The sequence below is a fragment of the Podarcis liolepis genome (assembly GCF_965112155.1).
Source record: "Podarcis liolepis genome assembly, chromosome: 15".
Lineage (NCBI taxonomy): Eukaryota > Metazoa > Chordata > Lepidosauria > Squamata > Lacertidae > Podarcis > Podarcis liolepis.
Genome location: NC_139566.1, coordinates 37,379,015 through 37,397,415, shown reverse-complemented (window position 1 = coordinate 37,397,415; position 18,401 = coordinate 37,379,015). Strand labels below are relative to the sequence as shown.

Sequence of the window (18,401 nt, the reverse complement as noted above, 5' to 3'; positions counted from 1 at the left end):
TTGCTTGCCAACATTTGGATCTGGGCGGATCCTGCAGGGCTCGTCTTATACAAAGGTCACACTGTATACCAGGGGTGGGGGAACTCAAACTAGGGGTCAAATTTGGCCCTCTAGGCCTCCCAGTCTGGGCCTTGAGACTCTGTTCCCTTTACCAGACTGATTTTGCACTTTCCTCAAGTATTTTAACCTGGCTTAAATATGTCCCTGGAACTCTGATAATTCCACTTGCTTTCCTGGGTGGAAGATAGAGATGGGCAGTGCTTCTTTTCTGGGGGGGTGCACACCCCTAAACTTTTTGTGAGTCTAATGGGAGAAGAAACTATGTTTTATTTTTTTAAAAAGAGTTTATTCTCTAGCATGGTGAACCATCAGTTCCACTAAATAGCATGGTGAATCGTCAGTTCCTTTGCTACCCCTGATGGCGGTCCCTCATTTTCCTGTCATGGTGTTTCCTGAGCCTCAGACAGAAGCGAGTGTTTAATGCAGGGGTTGGCAACCTAAGGCCCATAGGCCACAAGCGACCTATGGGGGTCGTTTAACCGGCCCATGAGCTGCCCCTGAACCAAGCCGCCCACTCGGCAAGTTCCTTCGCGCTGCGCTAAACCGGTGCAGCGCAGTGCAGCGCAGGGACTCGCTTCTGTGGTGCCGGAAATAGCATCTGTGCAGATGCAGATGCCAGAATTCACGGGCGCGCATGCTCATGCATGCATTCGCAATACAGCCCACAGAGGGATCTCTGCTGGAGCAGTGGCGTAGCGTGGGGGGTGCAGGGGGGGCCCGGCCGCACCGGGCGCAACATCTGGGGGTTAGGGTTAGGGGGTGCAAATCCACGGGTTAGGGGGCACAAATCCACGGGTTAGGGGGCGCAAATTACTTGCCTTGCCCCGGGTGCTGACAACCCACACTACGCCACTGTGCTGGAGTGAACCGGCCCAGGCGAGGTAAACCTTGCCGATTCCTGGTTTAATGTGTGAAGCAGTGTGGAATGTGGATGTGTGGTGTTTTACTACTACTACTACTACTACTACTAATAAAAATAATAATAATTTTTATTATTTATACTCCACCCTCCCCAGCCAAGACTGGGCTCAGGGCGGCTAACACCCGATATAAAAACAAATTGAATGAAATACAACTTAAAAACAAGATTAAAATACAACATTAAAACATTAAAATACAGCCTCATTTCAATGGAAACTCAAATCAAAAACTTTTTTGGGGGGATGAAAATGTCAAGTCTTCACCAAGACTTTCCAGCTAACTTTCCAGACTGGTCCTACATGGGCCAGAAAAAAAGCCAGGGAAGTCCCCCAAAAGGAGTTCCATCACAGGAGGAGAAAGGGAAAAGGAAAGAGGGGGAGGGGATCAAGTTGATTCCAAGCCGAAGGCCAGGCGGAACAACTCTGTCTTACAGGCCCTGTGGAAAGAAAGTTTGGCCTTATTGAGGGGCAATATTTCAATATGAGTAGGAAAATTACTATTTTTCATCATGATGAGGCAATGCATGTTCTTTGTACTTTTGTCCATTTACTGTATTTATTTTTTCTGATTTGAACTATAAAATGGTGGTTTCTTGAATCAAAATGAGAGTACCCCTAAACATTTTGTTTTAGAAAAAAAGCACTGGAGATGGGGGTTAGAGTTTGTGTAGACACATTTGCTGTTTCGCCCACTTTTGGCTCTGGCCCCACCTGGCACTGGCCTGTGACCCTCCGGAAGTTGCCAGAAGGAAATGCAGCCCTTGGTCTGAAATCTCCTCTTCCCCCGCGTGCCGTCTCAAAACAAAGACCTTATACTGAACGCACAGTAGTTTGCAAATATACTGCATGCTAAAACAAAGATTTATCTGCATGGTGTGCTGAATAGTTAACAGTTAATTATGTTCCCGATCAGAAACTCATTAGCCAAAATTTCCACCAGAAGACAGAAGGTGCAAGCTTGGAATGGAAATAATTCACAGTGAATAATTCTAGCATCTATTAAAAAAACTGAAGCAGAGCAATACTGTTAAGGGGAACGACATCTGGCAACTCTTAATCCAGAATATCACAATTTATAGAGCATGTGTCGGACCCTCTTAATTTCCACAGAACTGTATAAAGCAGCAGCATCCATATGGGCCAAAAAGGGGACTGAAATTAATTACCAGAAAATCCAAATCTTTCAGCTGTTACTTACTTGCATGCATCGAGGTGTATCTTTAGTGAGACAGTGTGGTGCTGCACAGTAACCACCAACCTTTTTAGATCTAGGAGGACCCAACTTTTAACACCAGCCTGAAACATGGGACTTGGTTGGGATGCTTTATGCCAGGGGTCAGCAAACTTTTTCAGCAGGGGGCCGGTCCACTGTCCCTCAGACCGTGTGGGGGCCGGACTGTATTTTTTTGGGGGGAAATGAACGAATTCCTATGCCCCACAAATAACCCAGAGATGCATTTTAAATAAAAGGACACATTCTACTCATGTAAAAACATGCTGATTCCTGGACCATCCGCAGGCTGGATTTAGAAGGCAATTGGGCCGGATCCGGCCCCCGGGCCTTAGTTTTCCTACCCATGCTTCATCCTCTCTGTCCATGGAGATGTTAAACAGCACTAGAGACAGACTGGACCCATGTGGGACCCCACTCACAAAACCCAACAACATAAGGAGGGACACTGCTTCCCTGTTGCTGCTCTACAGTGGATTGTCGTAAATGGTCAGGCGGTCAATGCCTTTAATAGGGCCAGAAGCCAGTCAAGTTAAAATACAAAGCGCAAATGTCAGTAGACAGAAGACACAGTCTCCGTTTGAACAAATACAGCCAGCACAACTATATTAACTTGAACAGCTCAAGTGCGAAAAAGGGAAATGGGAAATAGGAGATGAGAAGCCAGATACCAAAGAATCATAGAATCATGGAATCTCAGCATTGGAAGGGACCCCAAGGGTCATCTAGTCTAACTCTAGTGACACCTGGCTTGAGAGCAGTACATGTGAAAAGGATCTAGGAGTCTTGGTTGACCACAAACTTGACATGAGCCAAGAGTGTGACGCGGCAGCTAAAAAAGCCAATGCAATTCTGGGCTGCATCAATAGGAGTATAGCATCTAGATCAAGGGAAGTAATAGTGCCACTGTATTCTGCTCTGGTCAGACCTCACCTGGAGTACTGTGTCCAGTTCTGGGCACCACAGTTCAAGAAGGACACTGACAAACTGGAACGTGTCCAGAGGAGGGCAACCAAAATGGTCAAAGGCCTGGAAACGATGCCTTATGAGGAACGGCTAAGGGAGCTGGGCATGTTTAGCCTGGAGAAGAGGAGGTTAAGGGGTGATATGATAGCCATGTTCAAATATATAAAAGGATGTCACATAGAGGAGGGAGAAAGGTTGTTTTCTGCTGCTCCAGAGAAGCGGACACGGAGCAATGGAGCCAAATTACAAGAAAGAAGATTCCACCTAAACATTAGGAAGAACTTCCTGACAGTAAGAGCTGTTCGACAGTGGAATTTGCTGCCAAGGAGTGTGGTGGAGTCTCCTACTTTGGAGGTCTTTAAGCAGAGGCTTGACAACCATATGTCAGGAGTGCTCTGATGGTGTTTCCTGCTTGGCAGGGGGTTGGACTCGATGGCCCTTGGGGTCTCTTCCAACTCTATGAACTCCGTGCAATGCAGGAATCTGAGCTAAAGCATCCATGACAGATGGCCATCCAATCTCTGCTTAAAAACCTCCAAAGAAAGAGAGTGCACCACTTCTCGTGGGAGACAGTTGCACTGCTGAACAGCTCTTAGTGTCAGAAAGGTTTTCCGAATGTTTAGCCGGAATCTCCTTTCTTGCAACTTGAAGCCATGGGTTCGAGTCCTACCCTCCAGAGCAGGAGAAAACAAGCATGCCCCCTCCACCGTGTGACAGCCCTTAAGATATTTGAAGATAGCTATCACATCTCCTCCCAGTCTCCTCTTTTCCAAGCTGAGGCTCCAATACTTTGGCCACCTCATGAGAAGAGAAGACTCCCTGGAAAAGGCCCTGATGTTGGGAAAGATGGAGGGCACAAGGAGAAGGGGACAACAGAGGATGAGATGGTTGGACAGTGTTCTCGAAGCTACCAGCATGTGTTTGACCAAACTGCGGGAGGCAGTGGAAGACAGGAGTGCCTGGTGTGCTCTGGTCCATGGGGTCATGAAGAGTCGGACACGACTAAACGACTAAACAACAACATCATATCTCCTCTCAGTCTCCTCTTTTCCAGGCTAAACATATCTAGCTCCTTCAAGCGCTCCTCATAAGGCTTAGTTTCCAAACCCTTGATCATCTTCCTGTCCTCCTCTGCACACGTTCCAGCTTGTCAGCATCCTTCTTAAATTGTGGTGCCCAGATTTGAACACAGTAGTCCTGACTAAAGCAGAATAGAGTGCTACTATTGCTTTCCTTGATCTGGGCGCTATGTGACTTGTTTTAGAAATTATGTTCCTTCCCCTGCTTACACACACACATGCTGAGTCTCCTGACAAGCAAAAGGCTCCCCAAAGATGAAAATGTATTTACAATGATGCTTGATAGAATATCATCTGACAATTTATTATCTTTATGATGCTGCTGTATGTATATATTTTTCTTTTGATGGATAGATGCTTTGCAAAACTTAATGGCCTTTTCATGACTTCAGGCTGTAAGCTTATTCATTCATTAGTATCAGCTATTAATTCAAGTTTGATTTCCCCCCTTTTATTTATTGTTCCATTTGGATTACTGAGTTTTGTTTGATGTCAGTTCTGTTCCCGTCCTCAGATACAGTGGATATTATTCAATCATATGCTTGATGTGCCAGACTTAAGAGGAATGTAGTGTGAAAAGTGGAAATCAGGTCCACATTAATCATCAGGCTAATAAAGATATAGCCTTAGCCCCTCATGATATTTTTTTTTTTTATAAAATTTTTATTGGTTTTACAAATTTTTTTAAAAACAAAACAAACACTTAAAAAGACATACAAACACATATAGTTTCATAACATTTTTTCATAAACCTCTTTTCCGGGACTCCCCCATACCCCCCCTTTCTGCATCCCAATGTCCATAATTTTTTAGCAACTTCTAAATATTCCTTTCCAACCTCTGTAATCTTAATCTTTTCTATAATCTGATCTTATATCACTGTATCCCTTTTTTTTGAAAACCTCGACATTCTAGCATTCATCAAGTTTATAGTAGTCCTTAAGATAGCTTTTAAATTTTCTCCATTCTTCTTCCGCCGTCTCTTTTCCCTGATCACGGATTCTGCCAGTCATCTCAGCCGATGTCATATAGTCCATCACTTTCATCTGCCATTCTTCCAGAGTGGGTAGATCTTGTGTCTTCCAATACTTTGCGATGAGTATTCTTGCTGCTGTTGTAGCATACATAAAGAAAGTTCTGTCCCTCTTTAACACCAATTGGCCGACAATGCCCAAGAGAAAGGCCTCTGGTTTTTTAGGGAAAGTACATTTAAGTACCTTTTTCATTTCATTATAAATCATTTCCCAGAAAGCCTTAATCTTCGGGCATGTCCACCAAAGGTGATAGAAAGTACCTTCAGTCTCTTTCTTAGCCCCTCATGATAGTTCCTCCAACTTAGAAGCCAAGCTCACTGAGTGGCCTTGGACCAGCCTCTCTCTCTTAGCCTTATCATTCCAGGGGGGGTTGTTCTGGGCAGGAGTTCCACCTTGCCCCCGTGACATCCGCCAAGGCATAGAACCAACAACCACCTGTTTTTTTGGTCCTGCAGGGGAGCCAAAATGAGACACCCAGGATTGGGATCAATCTGAGATGCCCCTCTTAAAATGGGACAGTTGGGCAGCACGCCAATGGGAGAGCAATGGTCTAGACTGGGATTGTCAGCATGGCATCCTTATGGTGAGTTGGTGATGAAAGGCTTGCAGCCATCAAATGTTGAGTGCCGGACCTCAAGCCAGAGCTGTGTCACCCCTGTGAAATGAGGAGGAGGAAGAAGAAGAGTTTGGATTTGATATCCTGCTTTATCACTACCCTAAGGAGTTTCAAGTCCCCAAGGACGTGGGTGGCGCTGTGGGTTAAACCACAGAGCCTAGGGCTTGCTGATCAGAAGGTCGGCGGTTCGAATCCCCGTGACAGGGTGAGCTCCCGTTGCTTGGTCCCTGTTCCTGGCAACCTAGCAGTTCGAAAGCATGTCAAAGTACAAGTAGATAAATAGGTACCACTACGGCGGGAAGGTAAACGGCGTTTCCGTGCGCTGCTCTGGTTCACCAGAAGTGGCTTTGTTATGCTGGCCACATGACCTGGAAGCTGTACACCGGCTCCCTCGGCCAATAAAGCGAGATGAGCACTGCAATGCCAGAGTCGGCCATGACTGTACCTAATGGTCAGGGGTCCCTTTACCTTTACCTTTAAGGAGTCTCAAAGTGGCTAACCATCTCCTTTCCCTTCCTCCCCAACAACAAACACTCTGTGAGGTAAGTGAGGCTGAGAGATTTCAGAGAAGTGTGACTTACTCAAGGTCACCCAGCAGCTGCATGTGGAGGAGCGGGGAATCGAACCTGGTTCACCAGGTTATGAGTCCACCGCTCTTAACCACTACACCACACTGGCTCTCAGAGGAAGGGAGCTTGCTCCATATCTCATCTCAGATTAGATATGCCCACATGGTGCAGAGGCAGGCCACGGATGCATTTGCTTGCAGATCGTTGGCGAGTTCCTTTAATAAAGTTGTGACCATTTAACCACATTACCCATCTTGCACTTTCATTCAGGTGTATGGAGACAACTCTATTATTTTCCTAAGAGCTGAACAGACTTAATGCTCTGTGAACTTCCATTCCCAACTACCCCAGAATCTAAACATCCCTCTGCTCCCATCCCTCATTTTATATGTCTCTGAACACCTGTTTACCAAATGTTAATTGCAGATAATGAATCATCAATTATCACTAGTTACATTTTCACCTGTTCCATTTGCAAATTCCCAGGATTCAGAGCTCCTTGGATGGGCTGGCCTCAGATCGCATTCCAGACCTGTTAAGGAGTATAATATCATGGAGCCAGTCTAGTTAGCTGCTTAACCCTGAGTATACCAAGCTCCTTAGAAAATCCGAATACAGTGGTACCTTGGTTTACGAACTTAATCCGTTCCGGAAGTCCGTTCCTAAACCAAAACTGTTCTTAAACCGAGGTGTGCTTTCCCTAATGAGGCCTCCCACTGCCGGTGCCCTTCCATCATTCGGATTCTGTTCTTACACTGAGGTAAAGTTCACAAACCAGGACACTACTTCCAGTTTTGCGGAGTTCGCAAACCAAATAGTTCGTAAACAGGGTGTTCTTAAACCAAGGTACCACAGTATTGATTCTCTAGGTCACCAAATATTGATACCTGCTCTTTAGCTGAGATGGCTGCAGAAATTTCTTTTTTATTCCTTTGCTTTCCTTATTTTCCTCCCTCCCCTTCACTGAGTGAATGGGCAATGTTCAGATGAACACTTCTGTTAGTGCAGGGATAGGCAAACTCGCCCTCCAGATGTTTTGGGACTACCATTTCCATCATCCCTGACCACTGGTCCTATTAGCTAGGGATGAGGGGAGTTGTAGTCCCAAAACATCTGGAGGGCCAAGTTTGCCTATGCCTGTGTTAGTGCAATGACACTTAGCTGTGCAATGGAACTTCCTTGCCCTCTGATGGACTACATGGAACTGGCAGAAATGACTGTCAGAATCCGAGATCAGGGAGAAGAGGTGGTGGAAGAAGACTGGAAGAAATTTAGACTACTTGCAGAAATACTGTAAAATTAATGAATGTTAAAGGGATGTTGGATTGAAAATAAGCGGTATTGGTAAAAAGATTAACAAGAATATGTAAATACGGATTGACAATGGTTGAAAATATATAGTTATAATAGGTTAAGATATTGAGTAAAGATAAATGATAGAGGGTAAGGATTTGCTGAATTAACCATGTGAACTGGAATGCAAAAAAGGGGGGTGTGAGGAGGTCAGGAAACAAGTAAATTAAATATAAGACATGAAAATATTGATTTCTTTTTAACTTCTTTTTTTTACTTTTTATGTATTTTGTCTTTGTATTTTTGTATCTCTTTTTCTTTTATTATTGTTATTCTTTTTTATTTCTTATTTTTAATTTTGTAACCTTTTATTGTCTGCAAAATTTCAATAAATATCTCTTCTTTTTTTTTTAAAAAAAGGAACTTCCTTGCCCTCTCCTCTCCCCACACACCCTCTGTTCAACTTCTCTTCTGGGGGTTCACCAACCTTCCTGGCAGGAAGTGCCCTGGGAAAGGAGAAGGTGAGGAAGACCCATTGCACAGTGAAAAATCCTTGCACTAGTGAAACTGTTTAGCTGGATGCTACCCAATAGATATTGTGTCTCTCTTTACTATATTTTTCACTAGCTTGTTATCATGCTGCAATTTGCAAGGCTGTTAACAGATGGTTCTTTGGGGGGGTGTATTTTTTTTAAAAATATAATTTTCAAGTTTATACATTTCACTAATTTTACAATCATTTTGACATTTCAAAACTTGACTTCCTCCCCCCTCTTTCTGCAGTTCCTTAAATTTATTTTTAATATCTTCTGCATATCCAAATTAACTTAGTTTGCTCATTTATTCACCTTCTTTAAATATGTACAGTCATACCTCGGGTTACAGATGCTCCAGGTTGCGCATTTTTGGGTTGCGCACCGTGCCGAACCCGGAAGTACCCGAATGGGTGACTTCTGGGTTTCAGGGCTCGCGCATGCGCAGAACCTCTAAATTGCGCTTTGCGCATGCACAGGAGTGCCAAATCACAACCTGCGCCTGCGCAGACATGGCAATACGGGTTGCAAACGTGCCTCCCGCATGGATCATGTTCACAACCCGAGCGTCCACTGTACTCTTATGAAGCTGCAGGTTACAGTGGTACCTCGGGTTAAGAATTTAATTCGTTCTGGAGATCTGTTCTTAACCTGAAACTGTTCTTAACCTGAAGCACCATTTTAGCTGTCGGGGCCTCCTGCTGCCGCTGCGCTGCTGCTACACGATTTCTGTTCTCATCCTGAAGCAAAGTTCTTAACCCGAGGTAATATTTCTGGGTTAGCGGAGTCTGTAACCTGAAGCGTATGTAACCCGAGGTACCACTGTATTACAATAATCCTGCCAATGTTTTTATCTGTTGACAATTTATCTGTAAATATTCAATAAACCATTTCCATTCTTTTATTTAAAAATTGTTACCTTGATTTCTTATCCTTCCGGTAAGTTTTGCCATTTCTGCATATTCCATAGGTTTTTGTATCCATTCTTCCTTTGCTGGGACTTGTAGTGCACAAAGGAGATTAGTCATGGGATGGTGAGAACCCACACAGTGCGTGAGGGAAAGACACTCTGCATATGTTCAGAGGAGCATCTTTTGTACACAGTGAGCCTTGTAAGGTGTCTCGGGTGAAGGAGAGAACAGGGGCTCTGCGCCAGCACACACCTGGTTCCAACACCCAATAAGGACAATGCGCTGTTTCTTTTGCATATGCTGCTCCTGTTGTAAATAAAAATATGCCCTTTTCCCTTATGGGGTATCCAAGAGCCCATATAGAGTCCTTACATAGGTTCCCTATTGGTAGGAGAAAATAACAGAGGCCAACCAGAGAATATTGAGAAGCAAAGCAGCTAGTAAGCCTGATCTTTATTGATCTGTTGCAACACAAATAATAACATCATATGTTGTAAATGGATGTCTTTGTATAAATATATCATATAAAAATAACACATGGTGGTCTTGATCTAGAGAATGGGAATTTTAAAAGTCTTTATAAGCCCTTGCACAGCATTTTTGGGGGTCCTCTTCCTCTCCTGCGTGTGAGGGGAGCACCCTGTTGCAACAGATCAATAAAGATCAAGCTTACTAGCTGCTTTGCTTCTCAATATTCTCTGGTTGGCCTCTGTTATTTTCTCCTACCAATAGGGAACCTATGTAAGGACTCTATATGGGCTCTTGGATACCCCATAAGGGAAAAGGGCATATTTTTATTTACAACACTCCATTCATTTTTTGCTTCTGGCCCTGCCCTTCTGGCTGGCAACTTGCGAGGAATTGTGGCCCTTTACCTTAGAAACATTCCCCAACCCCTGGCTTAGAAGCTCCTTATATGCTGCTGTTTTTAAAACCTAGCAAAAGGAAAGAGCAGCACTCAGCCATTGTCTTATTTCTGCGGCTGCAGTGGCCGGCAGTGTAATTATAAAATTTAAGGTCTTATATATCTATAATATAAAAGGGACGCGGGTGGCACTGTGGAACTTAGGACTCAGAGCCTAGGACTTGCTGATCAGAAGGTCGGCAGTTCGAATCCCCGTGACGGGGTGAGCTCCCGTTGCTCGGTCCATGCTCCTGCCAACCTAGCAGTTCGAAAGCACGCCAGTGCAAGTAGATAAATAGGTACCACTCTGGCGGGAAGGTAAATAGCGTTTCCATGCACTGCTGTGATGGCCTGGGATTCCGAGTCTGAGAGTGAACCAGAGGAATCCCAGCCGGCACAGGAGTCCCCGCCTCCAGGGCCGGCTGAACTGGGGCAAGGCCTAGATGCTGAGGAGCCTGCACCTGTGACAGATCCTCAGGGGCAGGCACCAGGTGAGACCATTCTGGCCCCAGAGGTGCTGGAGGACTCAGTGGCTACAGGTGAGCCTCCCCCGGGGCCCAGTAACCCTTCGGCCTCTCCTGAACTGCAGAGGCTTAGGGCAGAGAGGCGAAGGGAACTGGTCTCTCCCAGGAGGAGTGCTCGCCTTAAGGCCAGGAGAGGCGGGGCTCCTGGGGGCCGGGACCGCCCCCCGCCTTAGAAGAAGATAAAGGTCAGGCAGCCCGGTCCCAGGTTGCGGGAGCAACGTCGTTGTGGAGTACCTGCTTTACCCAGACCTAGATCTGCACTCCCAGTGTGCCTGTTCCTCGCCCGGCTTCCTGCTCCTGACTCTCTGGTGTTCCTGTTCCTCGCTCGGCTTCCTGCTCCTGACTCTCCGGTGTTCCTGTTCCTCGCCCGGCTGCCCGCTGCTGACCCACCAGTGTTCCTGCTCCCCCGCCCGGCTCCCTGTTTCGGACCTCGCATCTCATCTAGTGATCGTCTACCCTGCTAGAGACCCTGGACTGAACTTCGGCTACGGTATTAGTACCTTTCCCCCCCGGGACCAGCACAGTTTGCTCCCGCCACACCCGCACTCCCTCTTTGTTGGGGTGCGTTCGGGAAGAGTCAGAGGCCATGGCCGACCAAGCAGCTAGACTGTTGGCAATAGCCCAGGAGAACCAGGCCTTGACGCACACCGTGCAGCAGCTCAGTAACGCGGTTACGGCACTTCAGCAGCGGTTGGACGCCCTACCGGCTCCTGGGGCCGACGCCCCGGCTCCTGGCAAGTACCCAGTGGCCTTGCCTGAGAAATTTGATGGGGCCCCAGCCAGCTTTCCCATGTTCCTTGCCCAGGCCAAGCTGTATATTCAGGGGCGCGCCCGGAACTTCCCTGACGACCGTACCAAGGTGCACTTTTTGAATCCCAGCCGGCACAGGAGTCCCCGCCTCCAGGGCCGGCTGAACTGGGGCAAGGCCTAGATGCTGAGGAGCCTGCACCTGTGACAGATCCTCAGGGGCAGGCACCAGGTGAGACCATTCTGGCCCCAGAGGTGCTGGAGGACTCAGTGGCTACAGGTGAGCCTCCCCCGGGGGCCCAGTAACCCTTCGGCCTCTCCTGAACTGCAGAGGCTTAGGGCAGAGAGGCGAAGGGAACTGGTCTCTCCCAGGAGGAGTGCTCGCCTTAAGGCCAGGAGAGGTGGGGCTCCTGGGGGCCGGGACCGCCCCCGGCCTTAGAAGAAGATAAAGGTCAGGCAGCCCGGTCCCAGGTTGCGGGAGCAACGTCATTGTGGAGTACCTGCTTTACCCAGACCTAGATCTGCACTCCCAGTGTGCCTGTTCCTCGCCCGGCGTCCTGCTCCTGACTCTCCGGTTTCCTGTTCCTCGCCCGGCTGCCCACTGCTGACCCACCAGTGTTCCTGCTCCCCCGCCCGGCTCCCTGTTTCGGACCTCGCGTCTCATCTAGTGATCGTCTACCCTGCTAGAGACTCTGGACTGAACTTCGGCTACGGTATTAGTACCTTTCCCCCCCGGGACCAGCACAGCTGCTCTTGTTCGCCAGAAGCGGCTTAGTCATGCTGGCCACATGACCAGCATGACTAAGCATGTATGCCAGCTCCCTCGGCCAATAAAGCAAGATGAGCGCCACAACCCCAAAGTCGGTCACGACTGGACCTAATGGTCAGGGGTCCCTTTACCTATATATATAATAAATGTTCATAAATGTACCAATCAAGCACGTACATAGATCAGCACAGGAAGACCGACCTGAAACCATTTTGACTCCCAAACTGACTAAATGTTTTTTCTGCAAGGAGGGAGGAGGGTGAGGGAACCTTCCCATTCTCTGAGGAATTGGGAAATCACCATCTCAAATGGTGACAGACTACCAGGAAAGGCAATCAGATAAGGCATTATCAGATAACCGGGCAGACAGGAAAAACAACAACATTCAAATTTCTGTTGTAGACCACCTTTTCTGTGATGTAGGTATGAAATTTGTCGGGTGGTGGTCTTGGGTTACACCCCTTCTGTGATGGATGGATGATGTATGGAGCGGTGGTCTTGAGCTCCATGGCAGGGAATTTAAAATGTCTATATAAGGGCAGGCACACCTTGCTTCTGGGTCCTCCTCCTTTCCTGCATGTGAGGGGAGCACCCTGCTGCAGCAGATCAATAAAGATCAGGCTTACTAGCTGCTTTGCTTCTCAGTATTCTCTGGTTGGCCTTTGTTATTTTCTCCTACCAATAGGGAACACACATAAGGACTCTATACAGGCTCTTGGATGCCCCATAAGGGAAAAAGGGCAGATTTTGTTTACAACAGGCAGCATAGAGCTATCTCAGCCAGTCTCAATGGGGGAGAGAGAAATAAAACACCTCTCTGGTCATTTTTAGCTTGCCTGTTTTAATTTCCTACAGATTCTCCCAGAGAAGCAATGAACTATGGAGCACAGAGCTTCTGTCCAAGTGAACCCTCTCTCTCTCTCTCTGTGTGTGTGTGTGTGTGTGTTTTAAAAAATGATAGCTCCGTCATGGGATCTAACAGCAATAAGGCTCTTATAAACGCTCCAAATTTAACAAGCTCCATTGTGCTTTTGCCAAGTGTGAGGCCTCGTTCCGATGAAATGTTACAATGCCCTTTATCCCTTTCCCTTTCATTCCCAGCAAAGCCCCCCCCCGCCCCCCCGCCAGCTCTGAGGAGAATTGTGAGTTTTAAATCAGCAAAAAGCATGAAGGAATTGTGTCCCCCTTGAGTCTTTGTATTATGATAATGCTTAGATAAAGATGCCTTTTTATTAATTGGAGTTATATCCACAGGGACCGGTAACATGCGAGGGAGAAGGAGAGAGCAGAGACCAAATTGGAGCCTTAGTTTGGGCAAGTCTCCCGACTGCGGAGGAGAAGGAGACTTCCAGCCAAGCAAAGCAGGCTGATGGAAGGCTGATGTCAGAGCACCCAGTGGCACTGTTGTGCCTTTCACAAGGTGTATGACAGGCGGAAATCCAGCTGGGGAAGACTTTCTGCCATGTGACGCAACAATGGGGACAGCTTCACCTGCTGGGATGGCTGGCAGGGCTACCGTACTGTTGTACCACTGGTGCAGCTAGGTAAATTTAGATCCTGGGCTTAATAAAGATAATTAAAGCACCTCTCTAAAAATAATGAAAAGAAGGGTTCAAAGCAAGAGGAAGAACAAGGAAGTCATAGTTCCTCTGCATGGAGAAGTTGGAGAAACGCTGTTAGGTGACAGAGAGATGGTGGAACTGCTTAGCATCTACTTTGCCAGTCTCCTCCCAAAGGGACAACAGTGCTGGGGTTGCCATATCAAAATTGTTGGGCTCTTTTTTAGGAAACCACAAAAAATTATTTTTTATTTTAGAAACCCACCAAAATTTGGGAGCTTTTTGGGGAAAATCTAACCCCAAAATAGTGATTTTAAGCTTTCTGAGTCATACATCCAGGTTTTCCCTGACATTTTGCCAATTGCCCCCATGCCATTTTTACACCCCAAAATCAGGACATGTCAGGAATTTTCCTGGTGTATGGCAAGCCTAAACAGTGCCTAACCTTATTCACATTTTCTCCACAGTAAAAAGTCCCAAATGCTGCAACCTTTCCTCATGAAGCAGTTGGGGGGGCCTGTCACTCCATCTTCTTGATCATTTTGGTTTCCCTCTCTTCACAGCACACCTGTATGCAAGGTGGAAGTCTCCAACGGACCACATTTCCCATTTCTTCGAAACTACTAAACTATGGCTAATCATTTTGAAACAAGTCAGCATCTTAAACCACAGTTTGAACTTGTTTTACGATCCTGACTTTTTCAAAAGCTGGTAGCCATCATTACCCAATTTGGACAAAATGAGAGACAGTACTGTCAGAAACTTTGTAAGAATTTGTGAACTGTTGTCATAGTGGGGGATAAGGAAATGGGTTTCTTTTGTTTATGAGCCTTCTCTGTAATCCTTGCAAAAGTGGCTACAGAATATGAGATGCCACTATCTGAAGAAGAACACAAGAAGTGCCTGCTCTCACAGTGGGCAAACTGATAACTGTGGGAAGTTAGGGAGCAGAACATGCGCACAAGAGCACACTCCTATCTTGTGGTTTCCAGCAACTAGAATTTAAAAGCATCACTGCCTCCAACATGCTGAAAGATCCTGGGTTGTTCAAAAGCTGGTAGCCATAATTTCCCAGTCCCACATTTGTCGAGTACCACTCAACTGGGGGTGGGGCCCACCACGCGTGATATCACATGGCAGAAGGAGTTCTGGCGGGGCCCGTCATGGCCATGGAAAGGCCTGACAGGGCCTACCAGTGTAGCCACAGGAACTTCTGGTAGGGCCCACGATGGCTGCGGGTAGGCCCTGTTAGAATTCCTGCTCCATGATTGCAGTCATGGGATTTTTGTCTATCACATGACGGCGTGTGTTTTGACTCCACAAAGCGGGAAGTGACGGAGACAGGATGTTTGTGTTACTGTGTTCCGTGAAGTGGGACTATTGCCCTTTGTTCTTTTTCTCTTTGCTGTCTGATGCTAGAGAGAGAGGGAGCCATGTTGCCGTGCTCTCTGTGTGTTTATATGTAAATAAAGTAGATTAGCCAAAATGCTGATTTGCTAAGGTCTGTTACCCAAGCTGCGGATCCCTAAGTGTGCTGATATCTGTTGGCATCGGTTGCTGTGATGTTCGGGCTGAAGAAAGCTTTTGAAGCTCCCAAACGATCGACCAGAAGGGAGAGAACATGCCAGTCAGGCACGTGTCTCTGCCAGGGTCCTACACGAGTGCAGGATGAGCTCCTGACAGGCCCAATGGGGACCTCCTGGCCCCCTCCTTGAATTTTTTTGGGAGGGGCTCAGCCCCCTGGCTCCTCCCTAGATGGCACCCCTGCCCAGTCCCAGTGAAGTAGGAAACTAAGCTTAATTGGAGACTTCAGGTGTGAGAGAAGGGAACGTGTTCAGTGGTGCAAAGCTCATTCATTTCTTGGCTTATTACACTGACAGATGATTATAAGAATCTGGCTGCTAAAGTCAAAACATTGGACCATTGAACTTTGTACTCTCTCCTTATTCCTTTTGTCAGACAGCCTCTGTTGCTGAAGTGCTTAAATCTGTACATCAGATGTGTGTGTGTGTGGGGGGGGTCTTGCTCTTGAAAACTGCACACCGAAGCTATTTTTCTCACTGTCAATAAATGTGACAGCATTTAAACTCAGGTTTAAAATCATGTTGACACATTTTGTAACAAGCTGACATCTCAATCATCTTGCAATGTATTCTTTACGGCCCCGGATGGAAGAAACTGGTATAAGATCCATATCTCCCCCTCACTTCTCAAGGCAGATCTTCGGCTAAAACCCAAGACACCTCTCTTAATCCTAGCTTTAGGCACTTGAGATGTATATTTTACAACCCACTCTTTTTCTATAATTACAAGCTTTTTATAACTGTTTTTAACATTTGTGTTTTAATTAACGGCCTAGGACCCTCGTACCTACGGGTCCGCCTCTCCTGGTATGCCCCATGGAGGACCTTAAGGTCCATAAATAGCAACACCCTAGAGGTCCCAGGCCCTAAGGAAGTTAGATTAGCATCAACCAGAGCCAGGACCTTTTCGACACTGGCTCCGGCCTGGTAGAATGCTCTGTCTCATGAGACCAGGGCCTGCGGGATCTGATTTCTTTCTGCAGGGCCTGTAAAACAGAGTTGTTCCGCCTGGCCTTCGGGTTAGAATCAATTTGATTCCCTCTCCATCTTTCTTTTTTCCTTTCTCCTCCTGTGAAGAGGCGGCATTTTAATGTTTTAATGTTGTATTTTAATCTTGTTTTTTAAGTTGTATTTTAATCAACTTGTTTTATTATTGGTTGTTAGCTGCCCTGAGCCTGGTCTTGGCTGGGGAGGGCGGGATATAAATAAAATTTATTATTATTATTATTATTATTATTTGTTGTTGTAACCTGCCCTGGGACCATGGAGTGAAGAGAGGGTAATAAATTGTAATAATAATAATGCCACCAACTTATGTGGGGTATAGAGTGCAATGGGACTTATTTGTGAGTAGACATGCACAGGACTGTACTATTAAGAGATAGCTCCAAATCTTTCCAGTGATCTTGAAGGACTCTAGAGGTGAATAGCGTCACATTTTTGTCCACTGTCTGGATTATACAAGAACCTTGAGATTGTGTGGGTGGCATTCAGTTGCGTACCAGCAAATTCAAGTCGCACAATTACAGTGGATCTGGGCTATTGTGCAATCACACACACACACACACACACACACACACACACACACACGCTCTCCCACCCTCACAATTGCTCGATGTGGCATCATGTAAGCTCCATGGGTTCAAGCGCAGCTGAAGGTCTTCAACTAGCAGCTGGACAGCTCCCTGTCCTACACTGAGTTATTGGGTAGAATTAGATCAGGATGGAGAACTTTTTTTCAGCCTGAAGGCCACCTTCCACACAGCCACCTTCCAGTGGTGTGTGTGGCCACAGGCAGAAGTGAGTGGCACAGTATATGTAAAGTTGACCTTTGCTCAGTAGGCTGGTTTCTACACACCCTTCTCTAGCTTCCATCCAGGCAGCCAAGACGAATGAATAGAGTTCAAGGACATGTTCTAGCTAGGTGAAAACACCCACAGAGGGTATGAAGAAGGGTTGGGTGTGGCCTGGGGAGGGAGGCTGAGGAGGGGACATGCTTAGCCTAGGACTATATAGAGGGCTATACAGAGAGGCCTCAGGTTCCCAAAACCAGATGTCTCTCAAGGTCCCCTCTATGAGTCTAACTTATACTTTTAACCAGCTGTTTCAGAAAAGGTGCCAATTAGCACGGTTTTTTCACAGGGACATGGATCAGGAAACGGGCAGCATCTCTCTCAAATACTCCACCTATTTGGAAAGCAGGTTAGATATTTTACGGACTTTTGTGGAAAGGAACTACAATATGTCTGTGAGTAGTGTAGCTTGAAACACAATCCATCAATGCTCTGTTTACTCTCTGCAGTGAAGAGTATTGAGGTGGTGGAACAAATTGGCAGAGTTTTATTGTATCATGTGAAGGCTCTCATAAAATCCAGATTGGCTTGTACAACCAGTGCGGAAAATAGCTAGATCCTAACAGCCAGGGGTTTTTTATTTAAGAATTAGGAGTAACTCTACATTCTGGTCCACTCCCGCTGCCCCAACAAAGAAATCTATAATGCTATTGATTTTGTTGGCAGGGATCATAAGGTTTCATCTTGCAGAGAAAATATAAAAGTTGGCTTGCTAGCAGGATTAGGGATTTGGATCCTGTCTTTGCTCTGTCAATATGCTCTCGGAAAGCTCTATAAGAAGCTTGTCTATAGGCGGGGATTTCTGAGTTTTGCTTGTAAATGAGTCGAACAGAAACATGCAAGTGCCTTGGAGCTGGGAGCCCTGGAGAGGCCAGTGCTGGGGCAGATTGCAAGGCATAATTCTCTCCGCTGGTGGGATATGGAAAACCCTCCTGCCTGCACAGCCAATATATCAAGTTGTCACAGCTATATAAACCATCCTGGAAAGATGATTTGCCGCTGGCATTTTGTTGGTCTTTTGTAATTGTGTTGGTATTTGATGCAGCTGCACATTTTGAAAGGATCTCACTGGATTGACTACAAGGAGTGCCAGGAGAGATCTCGGGTCGCCATCAAATGGCACGAAAGTTGATGTGTGTGCAGGGCTAATGCCCCACCAACCTCAGGCGACCCAGTTAGATGGACCACATATAAATTAACTGGAACCATGGAAGGCACCACATTGAGCCGCATGAAATGGAAGTCCATCA

General features: G+C 46.4%; 1 long non-coding RNA gene across 1 annotated transcript in view; it reads left to right on the top strand.

Moving 5' to 3' along the window:
- Positions 1-2,309: 2,309 nt before the first annotated feature.
- LOC310693994 overlaps positions 2,310-18,401 on the top strand; it is a 33,850-nt gene continuing 17,758 nt past the window's right edge. The window contains exon 1 of the long non-coding RNA XR_014519462.1: positions 2,310-2,378. This is a non-coding gene — a long non-coding RNA (uncharacterized lncRNA). The remainder of the gene's footprint in view (positions 2,379-18,401) is intronic.